We start from the raw sequence: 16,669 nt of genomic DNA, 5'->3' as shown, positions 1-16,669 counted from the left end.
GGGAATAAAGAAGGGGGGTAATAATGTGGCACTGGGAGTGGTCAGGAGGGGAGGATGAAGTGGCACAGGGGAGGATCAAGGATGGAAATGAAGTGGCAGAATCTGTGGGGTAGATTATGTCTAGATAGGGTGTCACCAACATAAAAAGTTTAAAAGCTCTGCCCTAGAGAGTCTGACCTTGATTTTTTGCTTTTATATTCTGAAATTTTTTTTTTTTTCACCTCTCATTTTTTGTATTTTTAGCCTCTTTTATTACATTATTATAAAAGTTATGAAACTTGGGATGATGTGCATCCAGGAAACTCATGCACAGTATGTAGTGTTGTTCAGGGCTTTTTTTTTACATTTTTTTTAAATTATAATAAATATTCATTGCATTCAGAGTCAGAGTAGAAGATTACTGCAGCAGGCAATAAAGTATTTTTTCTTAGTTGTTCTGCCTTTTTTTTTGGTGGGGGGGGGGGGGCTTTTTTCTCTTCTTTGAAAAGGCCAGGTTACTAATCTTGTACATATTGTTCACATGGAAACAATTCCTCATAACTCATGGGAATTTCTGAAAAGAAACATGATTTATCTGAGGGATACACTAGAAAAGCTGTTCTCTGTGTTACAGTCTCTGAACAAGTGAATGATGCCAGTGTTTAGCTGTACCAGTTTGTACTCTTAGCTGTCAAGCTTCTGTACAATTGAATAGCTTTGTTGTTGATTTTTCAACTTAATTGTCAGATTCTAACATTTCATGTTATCTAAAATGCATTGTCTGCCATGTTGGATTATTTTTCGTTGTTGTATCAAAGTTGAGTGTCTATGGAGTTGATAGGCTTCTATCTGCCCTTTCCCCCTCTAAGAAGATAATGTATCTGTACATGTGTATTTTATTAGGGCATCAAGGGTGTAAACTACAAGCCAATAATCACTTGTCTAACAGTTAGACTTGAGCTACCCAAAAATTGTGACCATTATAGGGGTTGAATGACCAAAGATCACCAATGTGGATTATGCTACATCACAACTAGGCAAAGCAAATGGGGTTGTACTGATTCCAATTGACATTGCATTTGATCAGGACATGTCTATAGGAGATTGATCACTTTTAAACTTGACAGGGTCCTTGTAAAGCCTTTTTAGAATCTTTAGCGAGTAATTTACCTGTCCTAATAGGAAACAAAGAATGATGAATCTGCATGTTTGTCTTACTCATTTCTAGTATGCACTAAGTAATGTAAGATATGTAGTACAACTTGTTGTGACCCTACAGTGCTCACCAGAATGCTACATGAACCAGTTTGAGGTTTTTGACCTTCCATCAAACAAGAAGATTTATTGCTATTCAAAATTTTACATAGAATTTGTACAGACTAGATATTTGTGGTAGCCCAGTACAGAATTTGTTATTCTGTACACTTGCCCGTCCTGTGTGGCGGCTTCTATTTCAGTGTCCCCCTGGGCCCATATCCCTCCTAAGAACTATAAACTCTCAGGTCATATGTTGGTTAAGTTTTTGTTGTTTGTCATTTTAAATAATGTTCTTAGAAACCCTGTTGTCAAGGGGAGTATGCAAGGTGAACAGGTGGCTTGTCAGTGACCAATGGGATCTCTCTAAACTGTCCCACTTTTAGGGTATGTTCACACTGTGGAATTGCAGCTGAATCTCTGCTGGCAGAATTCAGCGAGCGGAGATTTAGTCTGGCAGGCGGCGGTAGGACCGCACGGCACTGCGCCGTCACCATTGATGGCTATACAGTAGCTCGCGGACTACTGCGCAAAGAATGAACATGTTCTTTCTTTGCGCAGAACAATTTCAGCGGCGGAGTTGTCCGCCGCTGAAATTCCGCAGTGTGAACGGGTCTCGCGGAAGACCCATTCACACAGATGCTACCGTTCACTGTGCGGAACTTTACTCGCGGAATTCCGCGGGGATTCCGCAGTGTGAACATACCCTTATAATGAAGTCAGGGTTCAGCTCACTCTCTTGTAGCTGAGGTACAGTGAAGATAAGTCTGAGGAGTCTGTGGAGTCAGGCCCGTCGCTAGAGGACAGGCAAACCAAGCATTTGCTTGGGGCCCCGAGCAGAGCTGATGCTTGCCCATCCTGTAGAGACGGGGCAATTCCCCCCATCACTATTAAGGACATCCCTGTGTCCCGAAAAATCTTTTCGGGACACAGGATGCCCTGGTTACCTCTGTGCGGCCGCTGGCCCCGCGTTAACTTTAAAAACGCAGGGGCCGACGGGAAGTAGCGCACGCAGGGACGTCACTGACGTCCTGTGCATGCGCCCATGGCAACAGAGCGGAGCGGTGAGGAGGACGCGCACGCATGGTAGGTAAGTGACCAGCGGGCAACAGCAAGTCATCTTCAATATTCCGATCACCGCTCCGGGGTCACGATCATAGGCTATGGGCCATAGCAGTAGATCGTGACCCCGGAGCGGTGGTCGGAGCACTGAATTGGGGCAGTAAGACAGGCATACAGCCTCCAACCATACACTGTATATGGCTGAAGGCTGTATGTCTGTGGGGGGAACATACTGCACCTAACGTGGGGGGAACAGTGTACTGCACCTAACGTGGGGGGAACAGTGTACTGCGCCTAACGTGGGGGGGGAACAGTGTTCTGCGCCTAACGTGGGGGGGAACAGTGTACTGCGCCTAACGTGGGGGGAACAGTGTACTGCTCCTAATGTGGGGGGAACAGTGTACTGCGCCTAACGTGGGGGGAACAGTGTTCTGCGCCTAACGTGGGGGGAACAGTGTACTGCGCCTAACGTGGGGGGAACAGTGTACTGCGCCTAACGTGGGGGGAACAGTGTACTGCGCCTAACGTGGGGGGAACAGTGTACTGCGCCTAACGTGGGGGGAACTCTGCCGCGCCTAATGTGGGGGGAACTCTGCCGCGCCTAACGTGGGGGGGGGGAACTCTGCCGCGCCTAACGTGGGGGGGAACTCTGCCGCACCTAACGTGGAGGGGAACTCTGCCGCGCCTAACGTGGGGGGAACTCTGCCGCGCCTAACGTGGGGGGGAACTCTGCCACGCCTAACGTGGGGGGGAACTCTGCCGCGCCTAACGTGGGGGGAACTGTGCCGCACCTAACGTGGGGGGAACTGTGCCGCCCCTAACGTGGGGGAACTCTGCTGCACCTAATGTGGGGACCTCGTATCGACGTTCGCTCACGTCACCCTCCCAGAATTCAAGGGCTGGCGTTACTACGTCCTGATGCCGGCCCTAGAGCGTGACGTGCGTGAACATCAAGGGGGGGCCCTCCATGTCCATTTTGCTTGGGGCCCCCAAATTCCTTCAAACAGCCATGTGTGGAGTGTTCCTGAAGGAGGCCTGATGCCTAGTCCAGCCACCATGCCTCTACTTCAAGTTATCCCCTACACCGTGGATGAAAGTCAAAGTCAACGGTAGGATCTAAACATAGTGGGGATTCCTCTGAAGTCCAGTCCAGTCTGAGTAGTCAAGTCAAATTTGTCAAATACTAAATTCAAGCGTGGCTGCATCAATCTATATAATTGCAACTACAAGTCCCAGTAAGCCGATAAGCTTCCCTAAGTTCCCCCTGCATCTCCTTAGTGCCTATCTGAGATGGACTTTTACACCTTGTCTATCTCAGTAAAGCATAACAGTATGCATTGCAGTGCATATGTCAAGCCTTATGTTACATAGCCGTTTAGCCAAAAGAGAGGCAAACCCTAATTGTTGAAACCTAATACCGGTGGCACCTTTCAAGTCAAGCAAAAACTACATACATTTAGAAATGGACCAAATCTATTCCCTTTTAGGGTAGGGTCACATGTAGCACATCTCCAGTGGGTTTACTGCAGCTCAAAATCCACTTGTGGATTCTCCACTGCGGAAATTCGGTAGCAACATAATTCACTTGCAGATTTTCGGTTGCAGAATTTCTGCTTGTGGAACTTCAGCTGCAAGAAACCCGCTACAGATGTACTAAGTTTGACCCGACCCTAAGACTTCATTTATTCGATCAATTAATCTGGCACGCATGCACTACAGTATACATTGGTATACCTTTTCTTCTGGTTTGCTGATGTATAGCACAAAAATAGGTATTAGATATGTGAATTGATGTGAACATGCCCTAACAAAGAGGAAGACTGTTCAGAGCTGGTACAGGATATGGATATTTGTAAATAAGATTGTATCACCTTTTCTTCAGTGCAGAATTAGGCTGGGTTCACACTACGTTTTCTCCCATACGGGAGCGCATACGGCAGGGGGGAGCTAAAACCTTGCGCTCCCGTATGTCATTCATTTCAATGAGCCGGCCGAAGTGAAACGTTCGGTCCGGTCGGCTCATTTTTGCGCCGTATGCGCTTTTACAACCGGACCTAAAACTGTGGTCAACCACGGTTTGAGGTCCGGTTGTAAAAGCGCATACAGCGCAAAAATGAGCCGACCAGACCGAACGTTTCACTCCGGTCGGCTCATTGAAATGAATGACATACGGGAGCGCATACGGTGACATACGGGAGCGCGAGCTTTTAGCTCCCCCCTGCCGTATGCGCTCCCGTATGGGAGAAAACGTAGTGTGAACCCACCCTTATTGAGAGATTCCAAAAACCATTTTAAAAAAATTCCATCCCAGAAAATCTACTTTTATATTTGTTAAAATTAAAGGGGTACTACACTGGAAAACGTTTTCTTTTTAAACAAATGGCGCTAGAAAGTTAAACAGAATACTTCCCAATCCTTCCAGTGCTTATCAGCTGCTGTATAATACACAGGAAACTATTTTCTTTTTTAATTTCCTTTCTGTCTGACCACAGTGCTCTCTGCTGACACCTCTGTCCATGTCAGGAACTGTCCAGAGCAGGAGCAAATCCCCATAGCAAACCTCTTTTTCTCAGAACAATTCCTGATGTGGACAGAGGTGTCAGCAGAGAGCACTGTGGTCAATGAGAAAGGAAATTGAAAAAGAAAATAACTTCCTGTGTATTATACAGCAGCTAAGAAGTACAGGAAGGATTGGGATTTTTTTTATAGAAGTGATTTGCAAATCTGTTTAACTTTCTAGCACCAGTTGATTTAAAAGAAAATGTTTTCCAGTGGAGTATCCCTTTTAAGGTTCCTATCTATCATTGGTTGAATGACAACATGTAGTTGTAGATTAAGCTCTAGATTGCTTGTATAAAAGGGTAATGTAAGGCCATGTTCACACATTGGAATTTCTTTGCGAAATTCCGCTTGGAATGTCCACACGGACAGAGTCAACAGGAACCTGCTGTGCACACAGCGGAATTTCCCTGCCAGATGTTTCCAGCCTGGCAATTCTGTATTCCGTGTTTATTCTGTGTGCAGACGTTGCACGGAATACATAGCCGTCTATGAGACTGCACATTCCTGCGCCATCCTAGCACAGACTCCGGATTCTGTGTGGACATAGCCTAAGGGTTCAGAGTGAGACAGTGTTTGCACGTTGCAATTGCATTGCAGTACCGTTGTGAGTTTTGCCGTTGTGCAAGACATATAAACATTTTGCCGTTTTCAAGTGCAGAATTAGATTTACAGTTTTCATTTACATGTATATAACATTGGGAAGCTAAAGAAAAGCACAGCAGGACAATGATATCAGTCCATAAATTCATGGGCACTCCATGAGCCTTTTTGACGCTGTTGGTGCTTGTATGGATAAAGCTGTAGTTGACAATAGAAACCAATCAGATTTATTTAATTTTGCAGAGGCTTTGTGGAAATATAATAGAACTGCCATATGCAAATATATAACTTTTCTTTTACACTAGCTTTAGTAAATCTCCCCATGTGAGAATTTACATTTAACCCCATTCCATCCATTGGCATACTAGTTTGTTACAGTAGGCGGGCATTCCTGTGTACTGCCATACTGTTTTGTTGATGGTGCAGGCACAGCAGTAAATAACAGTCGACATCCCTCTGTAATAGATGTAATCGGAAATATCTCTGATCCCCCAATACTACATTTTTATGTTACCATTGGGTTGTCAAGGCAGCTGTGAGAAAAACATCTGCAATGTGTTTTTGACAACTAGGTTATGTTCTGTTTAAAATAATAAAGGCTAATTGATTAGTTATAGTTACCCCAAAATGGTAACAATAAAAAAATAATTTTCCAACAAAACAATGACTATGGCATGTGGTGATGACATATTTTTTTTTTCTATGTCCTAAAGGCTAAAATATAAATGTACGTCCTAGTGTCCTGGTACTCAACGCACCAGGACATCACATCATGCATGGCAGGTCCTGGCTGCTATCAGCAGCCAGGGACCCATCAGTAATGGTGGACATAAGCAATCGTGCTGATGTCCGCCATTAAGCCCTCTGATGCCGCGATCAGTACAGCTCACAGCATCTGCAGCAGTGCGGGCATTTCAATGGATGATTGGATCGCCTGGTCTGAGATCGAGCAGACCAGAGAAGAAGATCGTCGATAATACTGATCACTGCTATGTCTATGCATTGCACTGTTCAGTATCTGCAATTTAAAGATTGCTGTGTATAGTCCCCATTGGGGACATAAAAAGTGTGTAAAAAAAGTTTTTAAAAACATATGAAAAGTCCCTCCCCCTAATAATATTTAATTGACCCCTTTTTCATATTTTATTGTAAAAAGCATTAAAAAAAACATATTTTGTATCACCAAGTGTGTAAATGACCGAACTATCAAAATATAATGTTAATGATCCTGTACAGTGAGTAGGAATAGTCCAAAATTGCTGCTTTTTACCACATCACAATCAGCAGTATAATAATAGAAAAGTATGTCATTTTAACCATAAAGAGTACAGCGTGAAAACAAAACCCTCCAAAATTTTCAAAATGTTGCTTCTCTATTCAAATTCCCCACACAATCATTACAAAGGACAATTGGTTGTGCAAAAAACAAACCCTCATATGGGTCTGTGGATGGAAAGAGATAAGAGTTATGATTATTAGAAGGCAAGGAGAAAAAAAACGAAAAATGCAAAAATTTAATTGGTTGTGTCCCTAAGTTTCCAATTAGTTCTTTTTCTGGCAGTTTTTGAGCCAAAGTCAGAAGTGGATCCATAAGGGAGGAGAAGTGTAAGTCCTTCCTTTATATGTCCTATTCCTTTTGAAAACATTTCTGGCTTTGGGTCACAAACTGCCAGAAAAAAAACAAGTGGAAACTTAGCCTTAGGGGTTAATGGTTCAAGGGGATCTTTCACCGTCTGTAAAAGGGTCTCCATGTAGTACAACCCCTTTTGTTGAGACCAGCTGATGTTAAGCTGATAGTGGACCAGCTGAGAGAATTATTAATTTCTCTTGCACTTAGCAAACTCTCCACAGTCACTGTTTGCAGTGTCCCTCTACATTGGCTTATAGTGGGAGTTCTGATCTTTTGTGAGTAAATGCCCCTATTTTTACTAGGGCATTTTTATGTGTTGAGTAAATGGGGTTAAATATCTACAGCTTTGGTCTCCAGTATATGTCCCTCCACCTGTCCTTTAACAAATCCCAACATGCTTCAAGTTGTAGTTTCCGAACATCCTGAGAGCCAGGAGCTGGGAATCCTTGGTCTACAAACTTAAAGGGGTACTCCGGTCCTGAGATATCTTATCCCCTATCCAAAGGATAGGGGATAAGATGTCTAACCGCGGGGGGTCCCGCCGCTGGCGACCCCCGCAATCTTGTATTCGCCACCCACCTGTTTCAGCTGCACGCCACGGTGCCAGCTCATAAACAGCCGTGTGGCGACCACGGGGCCGGAGTATAGTGACATCACGACTCCCCCCCCCGTGTGACATCACCCCCGCCCCCGCTATGCAAGTCTATGGGAGGGGTTAGTGCTGGGGGAGCAAGCTGACAGTTTTCCTTTAATATTCATATTCCAGTCATGTTGAACAGTAAATTAGAAATGAAGATTTTCTTGTCAAAGAGTATACATTTTATGGAAAATACGTGCCAGTCCTGTAGACTTTAATGGAGAGGACCAGCTCTCCATTAAATTTTGTGAAGACTTTAAGTAACTTGAATTGGGGAATGTCGGTCCCTTGGTCCTAATAGGGGTCCCATGATCCTCTAGGATCCATATGTCTAAGATGGGAATTCTTCTTCTAAAGGAACCTATAATTTTTTAGCTTTAACCCCTTAACGACGCAGGACGTATATTTACGTCCTGCGCCGACTCCCGCGATATGAAGCGGGATCGCGCCGCGATCCCGCATCATATCGCGTCGGTCCCGGCGCTCATCAACGGCCGGGACCCGCGGCTAATACCACACATCGCCGATCGCACCGATGTGCGGTATTAACCCTTTAGAAGCGGCGGTCAAAGCTGACCGCCGCTTCTAAAGTGAAAGTGAAAGTGACCCGGCTGCTCAGTCGGGCTGTTCGGGACCGCCGCGGTGAAATCGCGGCGTCCCGAACAGCTGACCGGACACCGGGAGGGCCCTTACCTGCCTCCTCGGTGTCTGATCGGCGAATGACTGCTCCGTGCCTGAGATCCAGGCAGGAGCAGTCAAGCGCCGATAACACTGATCACAGGCGTGTTAATACACGCCTGTGATCTGTGTAAAAGATCAGTGTGTGCAGTGTTATAGGTCCCTATGGGACCTATAACACTGCAAAAAATTTTAAAAAAAAAAGTGTTAATAAAGGTCATTTAACCCCTTCCCTAATAAAAGTTTGAATCACCCCCCTTTTCCCCCAAAAAAATAACAGTGTAAAAAAATAAATAAACAAACATATGTGGTATCGCCGCGTGCGTAAATGTCCGAACTATAAAAATATATAATTAATTAAACCGCATGGTCAATGGCGTACGCGCAAAACAATTCCAAAGTCCAAAAAAGCGTATTTTGGTCACTTTTTATACCATTAAAAAAGGAATAAAAAGTGATCAAAAAGTCCGATCAAAACAAAAATCATACAGATAAAAACTTCAGATCACGGCGCAAAAAATGAGTCGTCATACCGCCCTGTACGTGGAAAAATAAAAAGTTATAGGGGTCAGAAGATGACATTTTTAACCCCTTAAGGACGCAGGACGTAAATGTACGTCCTGGTGAGGTGGTACTTAACGCACCAGGACGTACATTTACGTCCTAAGCATAACCGCGGGCATCGGAGCGATGCCCGTGTCATGCGCGGCTGATCCCGGCTGCTGATCGCAGCCAGGGACCCGCCGGCAATGGCCGACGCCCGCGATCTCGCGGGCGTCCGCCATTAACCCCTCAGGTGCCGGGATCAATACAGATCCCGACATCTGCGGCAGTTCGCGATTAAAATGAACGATCGGATCGCCCGCAGCGCTGCTGCGGGGATCCGATCATTCATAACGCCGCACGGAGGTCCCCTCTCCTTCCTCCTTGCGGCTCCCGGCGTCTCCTGCTCTGGTCTGTGATCGAGCAGACCAGAGCAGGAGATGACCGATAATACTGATCTGTTCTATGTCCTATACATAGAACAGATCAGTATTAGCAATCATGGTATTGCTATGAATAGTCCCCTATGGGGACTATTCAAGTGTAAAAAAAAATGTAAAAAAATGTAAAAGTAAAAGTAAAAAAAAAGTGAAAAATCCCCTCCCCCAATAAAAAAGTAAAACGTCCGTTTTTTCCTATTTTACCCCCAAAAAGCGTAAAAAAAAAATTTCATAGACATATTTGGCATCGCCGCGTGCGTAAATGTCCAAACTATTAAAATAAAATGTTAATGATCCCGTACGGTGAACGGCGTGAACGAAAAAAAATTTAAAAAGTCCAAAATTCCTACTTTTTTAATACATTTTATTAAAAAAAAATTTATAAAAAATGTATTAAAAGTTTTTTATATGCAAATGTAAAAAAAAAGTACAGATCATGGCGCAAAAAATTAGCCCCCATACCGCCGCTTATACGGAAAAATAAAAAAGTTATAGGTCATCAAAATAAAGGGATTATAAACGTACTAATTTGGTTAAAAAGTTTGTGATTTTTTTTAAGCGCAACAATAATATAAAAGTATATAATAATGGGTATCATTTTAATCGTATTGACCCTCAGAATAAAGAACACATGTCATTTTTACCAGAAATTGTACGGCGTGAAAACAAAACCTTCCAAAATTAGCAAAATTGCGTTTTTCGTTTTAATTTCCCCACAAAAATAGTGTTTTTTGGTTGCGCCATACATTTTATGATATAATGAGTGATGTCATTACAAAGGACAACTGGTCGCGCAAAAAACAAGCCCTCATACTAGTCTGTGGATGAAAATATAAAAGAGTTATGATTTTTAGAAGGCGAGGAGGAAAAAATGAAAACGTAAAAATTTAATTGTCTGAGTCCTTAAGGCCAAAATGGGCTGAGTCCTTAAGGGGTTAAACTTATAAATTTTATCATTTTAACCGTATGGACCTACAGAATAATGATAAGGTGTAATTTTTACCGAAATATGCACTTCGTAGAAACGGAAGCCCCCAAAAGTTACAAAATGGCGTTTTTTTTTCGATTTTGTCGCACAATGATTTTTTTTTCCGTTTCGCCGTGCATTTTTGGGTAAAATGACTAATGTCACTGCAAAGTAGAATTGGTGACGCAAAAAATAAGCCATCATATGGATTTTTAGGTGGAAAATTGAAAGGTAAGGAGGAAAAAACGAAAGTGCAAAAACGGAAAAACCCTGAGTCCTTAAGGGGTTAAAAATACTGGAATACCTCTTTAATACCAGATGGTGATATGGTTGAAAAATGACATTTTACACTGAGGGATATGTCCTTCCTGTTCTCCCAGCTCTAGTGTACACATGTTTCTGCTTTATCTGCTTCCCTGTACCGGGGCCTGAAGTAATAATCAGATTGGATCGTTGTTACTGGAAAACATATGACTTAATGCAGTTGTAATGAGCCAAAAGAGAACTACGTAGTTAATCCTTTCGCTCTTCCTTGAGAAACTGGCACTGAAAATGTTAACCGTGAAAGGCAAGGTAGGAGGGAATCTGTCAGCTATTTTTAATATGCAAGCGGTTGATATTAGCTCAGCCTCCCATGTCACTGGAAGGAGTATGTGCTGCATCACAGATGACAAATCTAGACTGGGATAAACAGAGGCAGGACTGTTGTTATCCTTGTCATGGTGTGTGCTGCCTAAACAAGACCCTCTGCCGGGGGACAGCTGCTGGCACCCCTGTGCTGTACTCCCAGGTAAGTCTCACCCAACAAGCGCTGCTCATTATTTGTTGTCTTAATGACCCTGCGAGGGCTTGTTTTGTGGGTAACCTATGGAATGTCTTTGGAATGCCCCATTTTTTCGGTTGACTATAGGTTTGGACAGGCTTCAACACACATTGTATTTTCTTATAGCATCTTATAATGTTCACAACAGGGTGTGGTGCTGCACTAAGGGGGTTGTTTATATAGTTCCCATCAAACTACTATAAGGCGACGTAGATAAAAGCAAAGTAACGTTTCCTGTTACAGGGAAGCAGTCTATACTGTGAGACTTCAGGAGGCGATGCTGGAAAAAGGATCAGGAAGTGAGGCAGACTGTTAAAGGAACAGGGACATGACAGCTCTTTGTTATCAGTCTCAGAACTAGTATCCCCCTAGTGTCAACACTTTGTTTATGACCCCTTTACCGTTATTGTGCATAGCAATTTATCTTCTCTGTTAGGGTTACATATTTGGAATTGACAAAACAGACCCTTTTTTCATAATATAATACATAATATAAAGTTATAGTTTATCCAGGACTGTGTTTACATCTTTTACAGGGATTAAATGTAGTACAGACACATGGTCACTGTAGCTAAACAGTTGGGATCATGTATCATACTACTACTATATCGGTGTCACAACTAATAACGGGGAGTATGGAACCATTTGCATTGGAGTGGAGGGGAGTTTGAAAGGATTATTTTACACCATAAGCAGAAGCGAGAACGTCTTTTTATTAGAAATTTGACACATAGTTTGTAATACATTTTGCAAGGGTAAGGCCACACGTGGTAAATATTTTCTGTTGCAGATCTTACTGCATATCTGCATGGGATTCTCTGCACATTTCACCCATGCTACACTGAAAGTGGTGAAATCAACAACACATCGAATTGCTCATTTCCACACAGAAAAATTGTGATCTCCTCTGGATTGTACCTACACAGGTCTATTGGTAATATCTGCTTCATATCTGCCACACGTGAATAGTGTTGAGTGTGAATATTCAAAATGCTAATTTTTACCGCGAATATCGTCACTTCACGATTTCGCAAATATTTAGAATATAGCGCTATGTATTCGTAATGACGAATATTCGTTTTTTTTCTTCAGAGTACACATCACAACAATGATGTGTACTGTGTAAAATGAAAAGGGGATCATCCCTCCCTGCTTCCAGCTTGTAGAGTCGGTGTGGAGCGCAAATATTTCGTATATGCGAACATTCAAATATTCGCAAATATCAGCACTTCCAGGGGACACTGATCCCTCCCTTCTTTTAGCTTTAGATAGGGTAAGTTAGTTTAGCAGATAGGTTCTAGTGTAGGGTATAGTGTTAGTTAATTGAAAGATATAATAGTGCATGCGCACTATACGAATTTCATTACGATTTTCGCATGGAAAAGAAAAGTGAACGAACATAGCGAATATGCGAATTTCGCGAACATAGGATGAATATTCGTCCATATATTTGCGAAATATCGCAAATTAGAATATGGCCCCCCCACTCATCACTACACGTGAGCCCATTCACACTACGTATTTTCTAAGCAGAATTCTGCTCAGAAATTCCGGTTCAGCAGCCTCTGATTGTTTAAGTGGATTTCTGCTGCACTGTTCACACTGCGTGGTGTCTGCAGCAAGAATTGCAATCAACACATTCATTCTTTTGGTGGAATTCCTCCGGACTGCTTTGCCATCAATTAGTACAGCGCATATCCTGTCGGTCCTATCGCTGGCAGTTTTTTCCGGCACCTGCTGCCCACTAAATCTCTGCCTAATTGGAGATTCCATAGTGTGAATGAGTCCAAAGGGTTAAAAGGTGTATTCCCAGTGTTTTACATCTTATTCTGTGGATATCTGACCACTGGGACCCTTTGCAAACGTGTGAAAGGTGCTGCGGCTCTCCTCATGCACGAAGAGGGTCAACATCCCCTCCATGCATCTCTATGGGAGAGATGGAGCTACATGAGTGCTGTAATTCATGTAAGCATGGAGGGTGTGTCGTTCCCACGGGCGTGAGAAAAGTCAGGTTGCTGTTCAGAAGATTGCAGGGGGTCCCAGATGTCAGACTCACCGCAATCAGACACTTATCTCCTATCCTGTGCAAAGGGGATAAGATGTAAAATGGTGGAGTACCCATTTAAACCAGTTTTTATGCTAAAAGAGAACCTGTGGCCTCTCCAGACTTGTCTGTTTCAGGAAATAACTTTATTAACCATGAAATAATTCTGAAACATTTTCCCTAAAGCTATATGTTGTGCCTTTCCTCTGTTTTCACCAGAAATGTATTCCTACATAGCCAACTGGGTGTTCCCATCTGGGAGCTGGTCCCTACACTGCCTAAATCTATCCAATCAACTCTAACCGATCCAGACAATGCAGGGACACGCCCACAGCTGGTAACACCCAGTTGACCATTTAGTTCTTACTAGAAATGTATAATAGATGAAAGGATTAACACCTAGCTATAACAAAAGATGTTCCAGAATAATTGTTCTTTGGGCAGTACATTAATCTACTACAACATACAGGTAAACCTATATAACCCCACCCCCTCCCCCACATCACTCTCCTACTCTTTTCTAAATGTTACAAGAACCAATAGGCATGTAATGTCAATGCAGATCACACAGGGCCCAGTGTTCCTTTCACGTTAGCACCTAGGTACCAAGATCTAAAAGAATCATCATTCATTAATCAAGAAGATGATGGATAATAAAGATACAGCACCGCATGCCATCCCCTGGTGAGCTATGTTTTCAGGCTATCCATATTCAGTAAATAGCGCATCTGCTCCACAACATCTGCTCAGTCTGGTGGTAGAGAATGAAACAATTTTCGAAGCAAACACCTCTTGGCTACTAGTAGTAATGCATGGACGAGCTTAGTTTTTAGCTGTTTTTGTTTTGGATAAGACTTTTTATGTAAGGGAAAGTGAGTTGAAAAGTAAATAAACAACATATATTTACAAATTTACAAATTCACGCCACCACAAACACCATATATTCATAGTACACACTACAAAGTTCAAACCATTATATATTTTACATTTTTATATTTTTCTAGTTATAATTTTCAAGTTATTTTTTATTTTTTTATTTAATTAGTTACATTTCAAAGACAAGAAATTTTAGCATATACCATATCCATTTTATCTACATAAAAATGGACTCCACATATTAATTCATTCATTTTAAGAAAGACTGTTATCTATAATGTATGTCACAGCCGAATATTTATTGGTATAATTTTATGGGAAGAGATAGATGTATGTATTTTTATTTTTATTTTATTGACATTATTATCCCAAATAGCACATAGAAATTAGACGTTTGTAACTGTGTTTTACTACTTCCATTCATAAATTTATTACCACTAAGTTGTTTACCCTGGATCTGATGTCACTAATTGACAGAGGAGGAGTTAAATGTATAAATAACAATACAGTGACCCCCTATAACACCCATATTCATAGCTGCTGAAGAAAGGACTCAGACAGTCCTGAAACGCGTCCAGCGTCCCCCTAAATAACTATTGAGACCACCAGTTAATCTGCCCAGCTGAGCAACCAGTAGTCCGACACCGGGAAACATAACTGTCAATCACCCGGCACCCGATACAGGAGATATACGCGCCTCATTGCCACGAGGACGTCACCGCTGCAGCACCACCACCCGGAACCCACCGTCATCCAGCATTACCACCATAGGAGACGGCTGAGTCTCCGGTGATGCTGTCTCACGCCATGAGAGCCACCCAGTGAGAACACACTGCAGGATTTCATAGCGCAACTGGAGGAGATCGCAGCATCCCCGTGGAGTCCAGCGCATCAGATCCCGGGAGTGGTGAGAGTGTCTAAAGATATGAATGCATATTAACAGTTACTGCACACAAGCGTATATATTGATAATTATCTGCTAATAGCAAGTGTATGAACATTTTTTGCAAAGGTGTTTAATTGCGATCTACTGCTGCAGCCGGACACATATGAATGGTTGCTATGGGTTACTAACAAGAACTTATATGGTTGCTATTGGTTACAACTATTTACTGGAATCTGTTACAATTTGCAGAACTTGTGGAGAGAGGAGAGAATCGATTATTGTGGATGAACTAGGACTCTCCAACCCAGATTTCTATCCCTGTACAGTGTATTCCTATTAGAGGTTTTATATGAACTTTTAAATATATGGTGGTCTTAATAATATATTTTTTAAATACATTTATTCATATTGTGGAATACTTATACTTTAGGTAATATTAGTTGGTGCTGCACCTTCACAAGTGTCACGATTCGGCTGGCTGGAGGTGGATCCTCTGTGCCAGAGAGGGATTGGCGTGGACCGTGTCGGTGGATCGGTTCTAAGTTGCTACTGGTATTCACCAGAGCCCGCCGCAAAGCGGGATGGTCTAGCAGCGGCGGTAGCAACCAGGTCGTATCCACCGGCAACGGCTCAACCTCTCTGACTGCTGAGATAAGCACGGTACAAGGGAGTAGACAAGAGCAAGGTCGGACGTAGCAGAAGGTCAGGGCAGGCAGCAAGGATCGTAGTCAGGGGCAACGGCAGGAGGTCTGGAACACAGGCTAGGAACACACAAGGAAACGCTTTCACTGGCACAATGGCAACAAGATCCGGCGAGGGAGTGCAGGGGAAGTGAGGTATAAGTAGGGAAGTGCACAGGTGAAAGTACTGATTAAAACCTCATGCGCCAATCAGTGGCGCACCAGCCCTTTAAATCGCAAGGACCCGGCGCGCGCGCGCCCTAAGGAGCGGGGCCGCGCGCGCCGGGTCAGCACAGGCGGGGAACTGGTCTGGTAAGCGAGTCGGGATGCGCATCGTGAGCGGGCGCGTCCCGCATCGCGAATCGCATCCCGACTGGGAGTATTATCGCAGCGCACCCGGTCGGCAGGTCTGACCGGGGCGCTGCGAATAAGAGCACGCTGTGAGCGCTCCGGGGAGGAGCAGGGACCCGGAGCGCTCAGCGTAACAACAAGGGCCCTGTGAGATGCAGACGCCACTATTTTATTATATTTTATTCTATATTATCATACTATATATTAATAAATAAATTTAATTTACTATCTGTCCATTTGTCCTAAACCCTGAGCCCTAATATATTTATTCCAATAGACAAACTACTTCATGACACCTTGGGTATAGGTGTCTAATTAGGTAGCCCGGGTTTATTTGGTGGGTAGTTAGACAAGAGCCTCTCCAACTCCTTTTATACTAATTTACAAATCTGTTTAACTTTCTGGCACCAGTTGATATAAAAAAAAAAAAAAAAAAGTTTTCCAGCGGAGTGCCCCTTTAAGACTGCTCAAGGGCACAGGAGCAAATTCCTTTCAGGAGTGATAAGTGCAAAGCAAAGATCCTTATGAATGAGGTGCTCAATCTAACCTCTTAGCTTACAGTAAATATTCTGTCAATTAGAAGATAATTCAGCATTAGGCTGTACGCACACTTTAACTTTATGAAAAGACATTACTGCATACTGAATGATCTCCATA

The 16,669-nt window shown here is 43.1% G+C and overlaps 1 protein-coding gene across 3 annotated transcripts in view; it reads left to right on the top strand.

The window, feature by feature from the left end:
• TRIM2 (tripartite motif containing 2) overlaps positions 1-16,669 on the top strand; it is a 150,540-nt gene that overhangs the window by 62,187 nt on the left and 71,684 nt on the right. Inside the window, exon 1 of one of the 3 annotated variants that reach the window (XM_056562519.1) lies at positions 10,990-11,142. The exons of the other annotated variants lie outside the window; for them this stretch is intronic. The gene's annotated coding sequence lies outside the window, so the exon portion shown is untranslated. Of the gene's footprint in view, positions 1-10,989; positions 11,143-16,669 lie in introns of those variants that run through there. 3 annotated transcript variants of the gene reach the window in all.

The sequence above is a fragment of the Hyla sarda genome, chromosome 1, assembly GCF_029499605.1.
Source record: "Hyla sarda isolate aHylSar1 chromosome 1, aHylSar1.hap1, whole genome shotgun sequence".
Taxonomy (NCBI): Eukaryota; Metazoa; Chordata; class Amphibia; order Anura; family Hylidae; genus Hyla; species Hyla sarda.
This window is presented reverse-complemented; position numbering and strand designations above follow the sequence as displayed.